Source organism: Lolium rigidum, chromosome 3 (genome assembly GCF_022539505.1).
Source record: "Lolium rigidum isolate FL_2022 chromosome 3, APGP_CSIRO_Lrig_0.1, whole genome shotgun sequence".
Classification (NCBI taxonomy): domain Eukaryota; kingdom Viridiplantae; phylum Streptophyta; class Magnoliopsida; order Poales; family Poaceae; genus Lolium; species Lolium rigidum.
Window position 1 is genome coordinate 331,828,180 of NC_061510.1, and position 12,580 is coordinate 331,840,759.

Genomic DNA, 12,580 nt, shown 5'->3' on the forward strand with positions numbered 1-12,580 from the left:
ACACAACGGCGCCAGAAAAGTACTTTTACCTGGGACCGGAGTATGAGTGCCTTTTACCTTTCCTCCCGGCAACGGCGCCGTAAAATAGCTTGATGTCTACTGGGTGCTTCTATTCTTGTAGACAGTGTTGGGCCTCCAAGAGCAGAGGTTTGTAGAACAAGCAACAAGTTTCCCTTAAGTGGATCACCCAAGGTTTATCGAACTCGTGGAGGAAGAGGTCAAAGATATCCCTCTCATGCAACCCTGCAACCACAAAGCAAGAAGTCTCTTGTGTCCCCAACACACCTAATAGGTGCACTAGTTCGGCGAAGAGATAGTGAAATACAGGTGGTATGAATAAATGTGAGCAGTAGCAATGGCACCAGAAAAGTGCTTTGCTCCAGGACGGTATGTGGTTGATGGTGGTAATATTGCAAGAAGTATAGATGCAATGAAACAAGAAACAAGCAACGATAGCAGTATTTAGGAACAAGGCCTAGGGATCATACTTTCACTAGTGGACACTCTCAACATTGATCATAACAGAATAAATAGATAGATGCTAGACTCTACACCCTCTTGTTGGATGATGAACACCACTAGCGTGTAGGATTACACGAACCCTCAATGCCGGAGTTAACAAGCTCCACAATATTCAATGTTCATGTTTAAATAACCTTAGAGTGCATGACAGATCAACATAACCAAACCAAGTACTAACATAGCATGCACACTGTCACCTTCACACTACGAAAGGAGGCACAGATCACATCGATACCATCATAGCAATAGTTAACTTCATAATCTACAAGAGATCACAATCATAGCCCACGCCAAGTACTACACGATGCACACACTGTCACCATTACACCGTGCAGGAGGAATAAACTACTTTAATAACATCACTAGAGTAGCACACGGATATATTGTGATACAAAACACATTGCAATCATAAAGAGATATAAATAAGCACTTCACTATGCCATTCATAACAGTGAATAAGTATTCTGTGAAATATAGCCTAAGAGACCCACACGGTGCACACACCGTCACCTTTACACACGTGGGACAAGGAGTCTCCGGAGATCATATAAGTAAAACCCACTTGACTAGCATAATGACATCTAGATTACAAGCATCATCATATGAATCTCAATCATGTAAGGCAGCTCATGAGATTATTGTATTGAAGTACATAGGAGAGAGATTAACCACATAGCTACCGGTACAGCCCCGAGCCTCGATGGAGAACTACTCCCTCCTCATGGGAGACAAGCAGCGTTGATGAAGATGGCGGTGGTGTCGATGGAGGAGCCTTCCGGGGGCACTTCCCGTCCCGGCGGCGTGCCGGCGACGGAGACTCCTTGTCCCCCGGATTTTGGCTTCGCGATGGCGGGCGATACGCCTCCGACGTATCGATAATTTCTTATGTTCCATGCCATATTATTGATGATACCTACATGTTTTATGCACACTTTATGTCATATTCGTGCATTTTCTCGGAACTAACCTATTAACAAGATGCCGAAGTGCCGCTTCTGTTTTCTGCTCGTTTTTGGTTTCGAAATCCTAGTAACGAAATATTCTCGAATTGGACGAAATCAAGACCCGGGGGCCTATTTTGCCACGAACCTTCCGTAAGACCGAAGAGGATACGAAGTGGGGCGACGAGGCGCCGCCACCATAGGGCCGCGCGGCCGCAGGGGGCCCGCGCCGCCCTATGGTGTGGGCCCCTCGTCGCCCTCCGACTCCGCCCTTCCGCCTACTTAAAGCCTCCGTCGCGAAACCCCCGATGCGAAAAACCACGATACGGAAAACCTTACCGAGACGCCGCCGCCGCCAATCCCATCTCGGGGGATTCCGGAGATCTCCTCCGGCACCCTCGCCGGAGAGGGGATTCATCTCCCGGAGGACTCTACACCGCCATGGTCGCCTCCGGAGTGATGAGTGAGTAGTTCACCCCTGGACTATGGGTCCATAGCAGTAGCTAGATGGTTGTCTTCTCCTCATTGTGCTTCATTGTTGGATCTTGTGAGCTGCCTAACATGATCAAGATCATCTATCCGTAATACTCTATGTTGTGTTTGTCGGGATCCGATGGATAGAGAATACCATGTTATGTTAATTATCAAGTTATTACATATGTGTTGTTTATGATCTTGCATGCTCTCCGTTATTAGTAGAGGCTCTGGCCAAGTTTTTGCTCTTAACTCCAAGAGGGAGTATTTATGCTCGATAGTGGGTTCATGCCTCGCATTGACACTCGGGACAATGGACGAAAGTTCTAAGGTTGTGTTGTGTCTGTTGCCACTAGGGATAAAACATTGGCGCTATGTCCGAGGATGTAGTTGTTGATTACATTACGCACCATACTTAATGCAATTGTCTCGTTGCTTTGCAACTTAATACCGGAGGGGGTTCGGACGATAACCTCGAAGGTGGACTTTTTAGGCATAGATGCAGCTTGGATGGCGGTCTATGTACTTTGTCGTAATGCCCAATTAAATCTCACTATACTTATCATGACATGTATGTGCATTGTTATGCCCTCTCTATTTGTCAATTGCCCGACCGTAATTTGTTCACCCAACATGCTTTTATCTTATGGGAGAGACACCTCTAGTGAACTCGTGGACCCCGGTCCATTCTTTAATACCGAAATACAAATCTGTCGCAATACTTGTTTTACTCGTTTTCTCGCAAACAATCATCTTCCACACAATACGGTTAATCCTTTGTTACAGCAAGCCGGTGAGATTGACAACCTCACCGTTTCGTTGGGGCAAAGTACTTTGGTTGTGTTGTGCAGGTTCCACGTTGGCGCCGGGATCTCCGGTGTTGCGCCGCACTACATCCCGCCGCCATCAACCTTCAACGTGCTTCTTGGCTCCTCCTGGTTCGATAAACCTTGGTTTCTTTCCGAGGGAAAACTTGCCGCCGTGCGCATCATACCTTCCTCTTGGGGTTCCCAACGAACGTGTGAGTTACACGCCATCAAGCTCTTTTCTCGGCGCCGTTGCCGGGAGATCAAGACACGCTGCAAGGGGAGTCTCCACTTCCCAATCTCTTTACTTTGTTTTTGTCTTGCTTTATTTTATTTACTACTTTGTTTGCTGCATTATATCAAAACACAAAAAAATTAGTTGCTAGTTTTACTTTATTTACTGTCTTGCACTCTATATCAAAAACACAAAAAATTAGTTACTTGCATTTACTTTACTTAATTCATCATGTTTCCTTTTAATTTTACCACAAAAAACATACCGGTAGGACACGGGTCTATCATTGGGAGAAACAATATAGAAGAATTCTTCAGTCATGTTAGTACCGTTGAAGATTTTGAAGATAGACACTTGGTAGAACTTGCTCCTACTTATGAAATTGCTGCTGCCGCTTTAGTTCGCATGTTGGAAACTAAATTTGTTAATCTCAATCCTATAATCCAACACATGTTTCTTACACTTGGTGATTTGGAAGAGGGGAAAAGAAAGATTTTGTTTTAGAAACCCTTCTTAGAGAATTTGGTGGTCTAGCAAGAGAGGCTAGAAAGGTCTTCGCTAAATTTAATATGCTTGGTTCTCATACTAATTTTGTTAGTCTCCTTGAAAAAATGGACATGGATAGGATAAGGTACACTAATAATGCTAATGATGGTGGGGAGATCAAAGCACCAATACCATGTAAACTCCTAGCTATGAACGATGCACTAGAAAATAACTATGCTTGGCTTGTTCCTGAAAATTTGTTCGATGAGAGTAGCAAGCCCAAGACTAATGAAAAGGAAGACGCTGAAACTTATGTATCCAATATACTATGCATGGTTGAGAAAACTCCAAACCCCGCTGTAGATGCACCACCCTTTGATAACACTTGAGTTACACTTTCTGCGCCTAGCTGAAAGGCGTTAAAGAAAAGCGCTTATGGGAGACAACCCATGTTTTTACTACAGTATTTTTGTTTTATATTTGAGTCTTGGAAGTTGTTTACTACTGTAGCAACCTCTCCTTATCTTAGTTTTGATGTTTTGTTGTGCCAAGTAAAGTCTTTGATAGTAAAGTAAGTACTAGATTTGGATTACTGCGCAGTTCCAGATTTCTTTGCTGTCACGAATCTGGGTCTACCTCCCTGTAGGTAGCTCAGAAAATTAAGCCAATTTACGTGCAGTGATCCTCAGATATGTACGCAACTTTCATTCAATTTGGGCATTTTCATTTGAGCAAGTCTGGTGGCCTAATAAAATCCATCTTTACGGACTGTTCTGTTTTGACAGATTCTGCCTTTTATTTCGCATTGCCTCTTTTGCTATGTTGGATGAATTTCTTTGATCCATTAATGTCCAAGTAGCTTTATGCAATGTCCAGAAGTGTTAAGAATGATTGTGTCACCTCTGAACATGTTAATTTTTATTGTGCACTAACCCTCTAATGAGTTGTTTCGAGTTTGGTGTGGAGGAAGTTTTCAAGGATCAAGAGAGGAGTATGATGCAATATGATCAAGGAGAGTGAAAGCTCTAAGCTTGGGGATGCCCCGGTGGTTCACCCCTGCATATTATAAGAAGACTCAAGCTGTCTAAGCTTGGGGATGCCCAAGGCATCCCCTTCTTCATCGACAACATTATCAGGTTCCTCCCCTGAAACTATATTTTTATTCCGTCACATCTTATGCACTTTGCTTGGAGCGTCGGTTTGTTTTTGTTTTTTGTTTTGTTTGAATAAAATGGATCCTAGCATTCACTTTGTGGGAGAGAGACACGCTCCGCTGTAGCATATGGACAAGTATGTCCTTAGGCTCTACTCATAGTATTCATGGCGAAGTTTCTTCTTCGTTAAATTGTTATATGGTTGGAATTGGAAAATACTACATGTAGTAATTCTAAAATGTCTTGGATAATTTGATACTTGGCAATTGTTGTGCTCATGTTTAAGCTCTTGCATCATATACTTTGCACCCATTAATGAAGAAACACTTAGAGCTTGCTAATTTGGTTTGCATATTTGGTTTCTCTAGAGTCTAGATAACATCTAGTATTGAGTTTTGAACAACAAGGAAGACGGTGTAGAGTCTTATAATGTTTACAATATGTCTTTTATGTGAGTTTTGCTGCACCGTTCATCCTTGTGTTTGTTTCAAATAACCTTGCTAGCCTAAACCTTGTATCGAGAGGGAATACTTCTCATGCATCCAAAATACTTGAGCCAACCACTATGCCATTTGTGTCCACCATACCTACCTACTACATGGTATTTATCCGCCATTCCAAAGTAAATTGCTTGAGTGCTACCTTTAAAATTCCATCATTCACCTTTGCAATATATAGCTCATGGGACAAATAGCTTAAAAACTATTGTGGTATTGAATATGTACTTATGCACTTTATCTCTTATTAAGTTGCTTGTTGTGCGATAACCATGCTTCGGGGACGCCATCAACTATTCTTTGTTGAATATCATGTGAGTTGCTATGCATGTCCGTCTTGTCTCGAAGTAAGAGAGATCTACCACCTTAATGGTTGGAGCATGCATATTGTTAGAGAAGAACATTGGGCCGCTAACTAAAGCCATGATTCATGGTGGAAGTTTCAGTTTTGGACATATATCCTCAATCTCATATGAGAATAATAATTGTTGCCACATGCTTATGCATTAAAGAGGAGTCCATTATCTGTTGTCCATGTTGTCCCGGTATGGATGTCTAAGTTGAGAATAATCAAAAGCGAGAAATCCAAAATGCGAGCTTTCTCCTTAGACCTTTGTACAAGCGGCATGGAGGTACCCCATTGTGACACTTGGTTAAAACATGTGCATTGCAAAGATCCGGTAGTCCAAGCTAATTAGGACAAGGTGCGGGCACTATTAGTATACTATGCATGAGGCTTGCAACTTGTAAGATATAATTTACATAACTCATATGCTTTATTACTACCGTTGACAAAATTGTTTCATGTTTTCAAAATAAAAGCTCTAGCACAAATATAGCAATCGATGCTTTCCTCTTTGAAGGACCATTCTTTTTACTTTTATGTTGAGTCAGCTCACCTATCTCTCTCCACCTCAAGAAGCAAACACTTGTGTGAACTGTGCATTGATTCCTACATACTTGCATATTGTACTTGTTATATTACTCTATGTTGACAATTATCCATGAGATATACATGTTACAAGTTGAAAGCAACCGCTGAAACTTAATCTTCCTTTGTGTTGCTTCAATACCTTTACTTTGATTTATTGCTTTATGAGTTAACTCTTATGCAAGACTTATTGATGCTTGTCTTGAAGTACTATTCATGAAAAGTCTTTGCTTTATGATTCACTTGTTTACTCATGTCATTACCATTGTTTTGATCGCTGCATTCATTACATATGTTTACAAATAGTATGATCAAGGTTATGATGGCATGTCACTTCGTAAATTATCTTTGTTATCGCTTTTACTCCGCTCGGGACGAGCAGTAACTAAGCTTGGGGATGCTTGATACGCCTCCGACGTATCGATAATTTCTTATGTTCCATGCCATATTATTGATGATACCTACATGTTTTATGCACACTTTATGTCATATTCGTGCATTTTCTCGGAACTAACCTATTAACAAGATGCCGAAGTGCCGCTGTCGTTTTCTGCTGTTTTTGGTTTCAGTAAATCCTAGTAACGAAATATTCTCTGAATTGGACGAAATCAAGACCCAGGGGCCTATTTTGCCACGAACCTTCCGAAGACCGAAAGGGCATACGAAGTGGGGCGACGAGGCGCCGCCACCATAGGGCGGCGCGGCCGAGGGGGCCCGCGCCGCCCTATGGTGTGGGCCCCTCGTCGGCCCTCCGACTCCGCCCCTTCCGCCTACTTAAAGCCTCCGTCGCGAAACCCCCGATGCGAAAAACCACGATACGGAAAACCTTACCGAGACGCCGCCGCCGCCAATCCCATCTCGGGGATTCTCGAGATCTCCTCCGACACCCCGCCGGAGAGGGGATTCATCTCCCGGAGGACTCTACACCGCCATGGTCGCTCTCCGGAGTGATGAGTGAGTAGTTCACCCCCGGACTATGGGTCCATAGCAAGAGCTAGATGGTTGTCTTCTCCTCATTGTGCTTCATTGTTGGATCTTGTGAGCTGCCTAACATGATCAAGATCATCTATCTCGTAATACTCTATGTTGTGTTTGTCGGGATCCGATGGATAGAGAATACCATGTTATGTTAATTATCAAGTTATTACATATGTGTTGTTTATGATCTTGCATGCTCTCCGTTATTAGTAGAGGCTCTGGCCAAGTTTTTGCTCTTAACTCCAAGAGGGAGTATTTATGCTCGATAGTGGGTTCATGCCTCGCATTGACACCTGGGACAAGTGACGTAAAGTTCTAAGGTTGTGTTGTGCTGTTGCCACTAGGGATAAAACATTGGCGCTATGTCCGAGGATGTAGTTGTTGATTACATTACGCACCATACTTAATGCAATTGTCTCGTTGCTTTGCAACTTAATACCGGAGGGGTTCGGACGATAACCTCGAAGGTGGACTTTTAGGCATAGATGCAGCTTGGATGGCGGTCTATGTACTTTGTCGTAATGCCCAATTAAATCTCACTATACTTATCATGACATGTATGTGCATTGTTATGCCCTCTCTATTTGTCAATTGCCCGACTGTAATTTGTTCACCCAACATGCTTTTATCTTATGGGAGAGACACCTCTAGTGAACTCGTGGACCCCGGTCCATTCTTTTATACCGAAATACAAATCTGTCGCAATACTTGTTTTTACTGTTTTCTCCGCAAACAATCATCTTCCACACAATACGGTTAATCCTTTGTTACAGCAAGCCGGTGAGATTGACAACCTCACTGTTTCGTTGGGGCAAAGTACTTTGGTTGTGTTGTGCATGTTCCACGTTGGCACTACATCCCGCCGCCATCAACCTTCAACGTGCTTCTTGGCTCCTCCTGGTTCGATAAACCTTGGTTTCTTTCTGAGGGAAAACTTGCTGCTGTGCGCATCATACCTTCCTCTTGGGGTTCCCAACGAACGTGTGAGTTACACGCCATCAGCGGCGGCTCTGGAAGGTTTTCTCTGGTTTCGTCGAACGTGATAGGGTTTTCGCGACGGAGACATTAAGTAGGCGGAAGGGCAGCCTCGGAGGGTCAACGAGGCGACGGCACACTAGGGGGCGCGGCCAAGGCTCGGGCCGCGCCACCCTGCCGTCGCCGGGGCCCACGTGGCCTCCTCCGCGGCTCTCGGGTGTTCTGGAAGCTTCTTCCAATTATAATACTCTGGGCGTTGATTTCGTCCGATTCCGAGAATATTTCTTTACTAGGATTTCTGGAACCAAAAACAGCAGAAAACAGCAACTGGCCCTTCGGCATCTCGTCAATAGGTTAGTTCCGGAAAACGCATAAATATGACATAAAGTATTCATAAAACATGTAGATATCATCAATAATGTGACATGAAACATAAGAAATTATCGATACGTCGGAGACGTATCATCTGGTTCATGATTATTCAAATAACAATTGAGTTATTTGAGTAAAGTGTGACATGTCCTAGTTTAGATTTTTACATTGCTTTAGTAGGGTGGAGATACTCTACCCATATCGCGTGTGATGAACCCTTGTTATCCATTAGGCTCCGCGAATCAAATCACGATATCATTCACACATATACAATCTCATGCCATTCAACTCTTCCACTTAGTTCGAACTATTCAACTTTCAAATGAGTTATTTGAGTAGTTCAATATATTATTAGTTCATATCCAATGCTATGTGTGACCTTGTGCTAATCTGATAAGTGTTGTCACACTATGTCAATTGCATAAGCCTCGTTTTACAATATTCCATCCAATAGCACCACTGTCCAAAATATTTGAATCACTTTGCAAATATTCAAATTCAAAAATGTGGATTTGAGTATGTTCATTATAGAATTAATTCTATGATTCCCTTCAATATAAATCCTTCTACAAAAGTAAACCTTATGATCTTATCTTATCCATCTACCAAATCCATTTAGATATTACACCTTGAACCAATATCCTTACTACATCAAACCTCTTCGCCTAGTTCACATATATTCAATTGAGTTATTTCAGTAAATGGTAATGTGTCTCAATTAGGTATGCCTGGGATACTTGTGTTTGATACACTCCACCTCATATCACACATACCATGAGTCCAAACAGCCACCATCTTTCTAAATATCTTTCATACAAATTCCACCTCATGCACACTTGTTCTTACTGGCTTATATTGAACTATTCAATTTACAAATGAGTTAATAGAGTAATTCAATATATCACAAATACATACTCAAGCTTATGTGTAATATATACTATTTTGAGTAATTGTTGTCACACTTATTCAATAGTATTTGTGTTGCACTTTTTTTTCACCTATGTGATTCAATTCAGCCGTTCCGAATTCTTTTCATGCTTTTGTAAAGCATAAAGATTCTTCAATTATATCTTAGATTATCCAATTCCTTCTAATCATGTGACTTTCCGCCCAAACTCTCACCGCATCTTGCAAGCCAGACCTCATGCCACACCTTAGTACCATAGAGTGATTTCCGTTGTTTGATTTTGTTGTTGTTATTGAATGGTGTGTTTATGTTGTGCTATATTTTATATTATAGTTCGTACGGAGAGGCACGTATTTTGAATAAGAGAAGTGAGTGTGCTTCGACTACCAAAAATGCAAGTGACATTCAAATCCTATCTATTTCATATTATGTATTAGTGTTTTGAAACCTAGTATGCATGGTAGGATTTTGATTTCAAAAGTAAAGTATTATGTTATGCTTAGCAAAACCCTAGTAGTCTGTAGCTACTCCTGAACCCATTGCTAGGATGTTTTACTTTTGTCTGCAAGATCAAATGCCAAGTGTTGTTTCGTTGTTGAATGGGAATGTTTGAAAAATTAAAACTAACAACCTTAATGAAACACCTGAGTGGATTGGTATTTCTTGGTGGGCGGCTACTCAGGGCCACATGACTCCTGTCTAGTACTTGTCATGTGGTTGTCTTCGCCTGAGGGTGCACAAATGTTGAGTGACTACTCAGGGCCACATGACTCCTGTCTAGTACTTGTCATGTGGTTGTCGTCGCCTGAGAGTGCACTTGTGGTTGGCCACTCAGGATTAAAGAGATTATTATGCCGTCCATGTTTTAGATAGCTTCCAGTGCAGCCTTATGGTATTATGGGCTCTGCCGGGATTAAGTAAGTTGTGAGGTCAAACTTGTTGCTAGACATGATGATGTGGCTTGCAACCAAACGGGAACGGGTCTAGCTGGTTATGGTTGAAACCTTCTTCTGAAAGATCTTGTCTCATTCTTCTTTTGGGAAGGGTGGGTCGTAAGGTGAAAGTGCACGACCTCTCGAGAGTTAAACCTAAGATCTTAGCCGTGTCCCCGGTTATGGACAATTTGAGCTCCTAGGCAAGGAATGTACGGAAGAATCTCATCACCTTTTATGAATGTATTTAGAATTTTGTATCAACCTTTGAAAACTCATGGGAGATGTAACCATGTGATTATTCTAAAACCCATGGAGGATTTAACCATGGTGTGATTTCATAATGTCATTAAAAGGATTTCAAAATGTTTTGTTTTAAATAAAATGTAGGATAAAATTGGCTTTATGCAAATTTTCCTAAACTCCACTAGCCAAATATCATGTAGATAGTCATGCCTAAAAATGCCACCAAAGAAGTGTCATTTGCCAGTACATCATTGTACTGACCTCCGCCTGTGGGGCTGCATATTCAAACGTGCAGGATTTTCTGAGGAGAAGTACGTGGTAGGATCTCGAGTCTACATTCCAACATGACTGCCTGTGGCACATGAAGATCATGAAGGCTCATTGATAATGTACTTTCCGCTGTGTTTGTTCTGAATATTTTATTGAGCTAGTCCATGTGACTATGCAATTTGTAAGGTTTTGCTTTACCCTCTGGATCAACGATGTAGTAATTTGATACTATTGCAATGATTACTATATTTTGAAATGTGTGTGCTATCAGTGATCCCGGGAATAGCACTATACACAGATATCTTGCATTTATTAAAAGGTAGGGTGCTGCAGCATCGCCAGAAAGGCAAATGTGGGCATCGCCGGGTGACTTTTCAAAAACAGCCCTCGTAATAAGGAATCTAGAAAAGGGCAACCCTAAGCATCGGTCAATAAGCTAAAAGTCATTTGTCCTCCGCGCCGCCCGATCGCAATCTAACGTACATAATCAACCATAATGCGAGTTTTGTGTTTTGCACTTTAGGTTTTGGAACTCAGCCCGCGGTTATTAGCTTCCCCTATTAAACCGAAAAGGTATATCCATTTGGGTAAAGATAACAATGTGTAGGGTATAGACAGGATATATCAATATCATACCCATACATGTGTACAAATTTCTACCCAAAGTATACACATACATACCCATACCCATTGGATACCCGTATGCATTGGATACCCAGCGGGTAGGTCAAATAGTACACAAATCATTCACAATTTTATATTTGTCGATGACAAATTTGATATAAAAAAAGAATTCTCTCAGCTCAATACTAGGTAGTTGAGTACATAAATATTATCAAAATGTAGAAATCGCAATCTCATATTCTAACTCATAAGTCAACAAGGGTAGATGTGTCACGTGATAGATTGACAATAAATAGGCAGGGTATGGGGTATACCTACGGGTACGAGGCTATACCCGTGCCCAACCCATGACGGGTAAGGTATGAGTGCTACCCATGGGTGTAAAGTATACCCATAGCATACCCATATTTTTACGGTACCCAATATTTACAACAAAAATACCACCCCACGACAAATCCAATTCATACATAGTATTATAACAAAATCTCCCACTCGCTTGCAAAAAAAATATACTATTACAACAAACTCTTCACAACAAAATTTAAATAATAAAAAGTGGTTAAATAGCAATTATTTTGCTACAAGTTGTTTAAAACAAAATTTGGGAACAAATTACAACAAAAATAATAATAATAATAACTAATACAACAAAAAAATATCATTGTATGAAGGCTAAGAAATAACAAATTTACTACAAATTTAGTTATAACAAAAATCACCAACTGTTTTACCAGAAAATATAGTCGATTAGAACAAAAACCACAAAGTTGTTTAAACGGCCAGGTAAAGATTACAACATCGCTAATGTGCTTTCTCTATAAAATTTGAACTCACTCGTTAAAAAATTAACAGACATATACAACATCTCTAGTGTGGCATGACGAAGCTAGCGATCAAGCTAGATGAACCAAGACAAGTTGGTGTTTGTACCTCAGACATAATATGTTCGCAAACATAATTTTCTATAGATTGAATTGCAACAAAAATCACCAACTATTTTACAATAGTCACAAATAATTACAACAAAAATATATTTCCAAATAATGCAAAAGTGGTAAGGTAACAAGTAATTTGCTACACATGAAATTACAACAAAAATCATCAACAATTTTTTCAATAATCTAAAATGATTACAACGTGTAGCCTATGTGTGGTACAATAGCAATTGGGGTCTTCTATGTAATACATGCAGATGCTAAGTTAGCAGCAGGCCAGCAGTTGATAGCACAG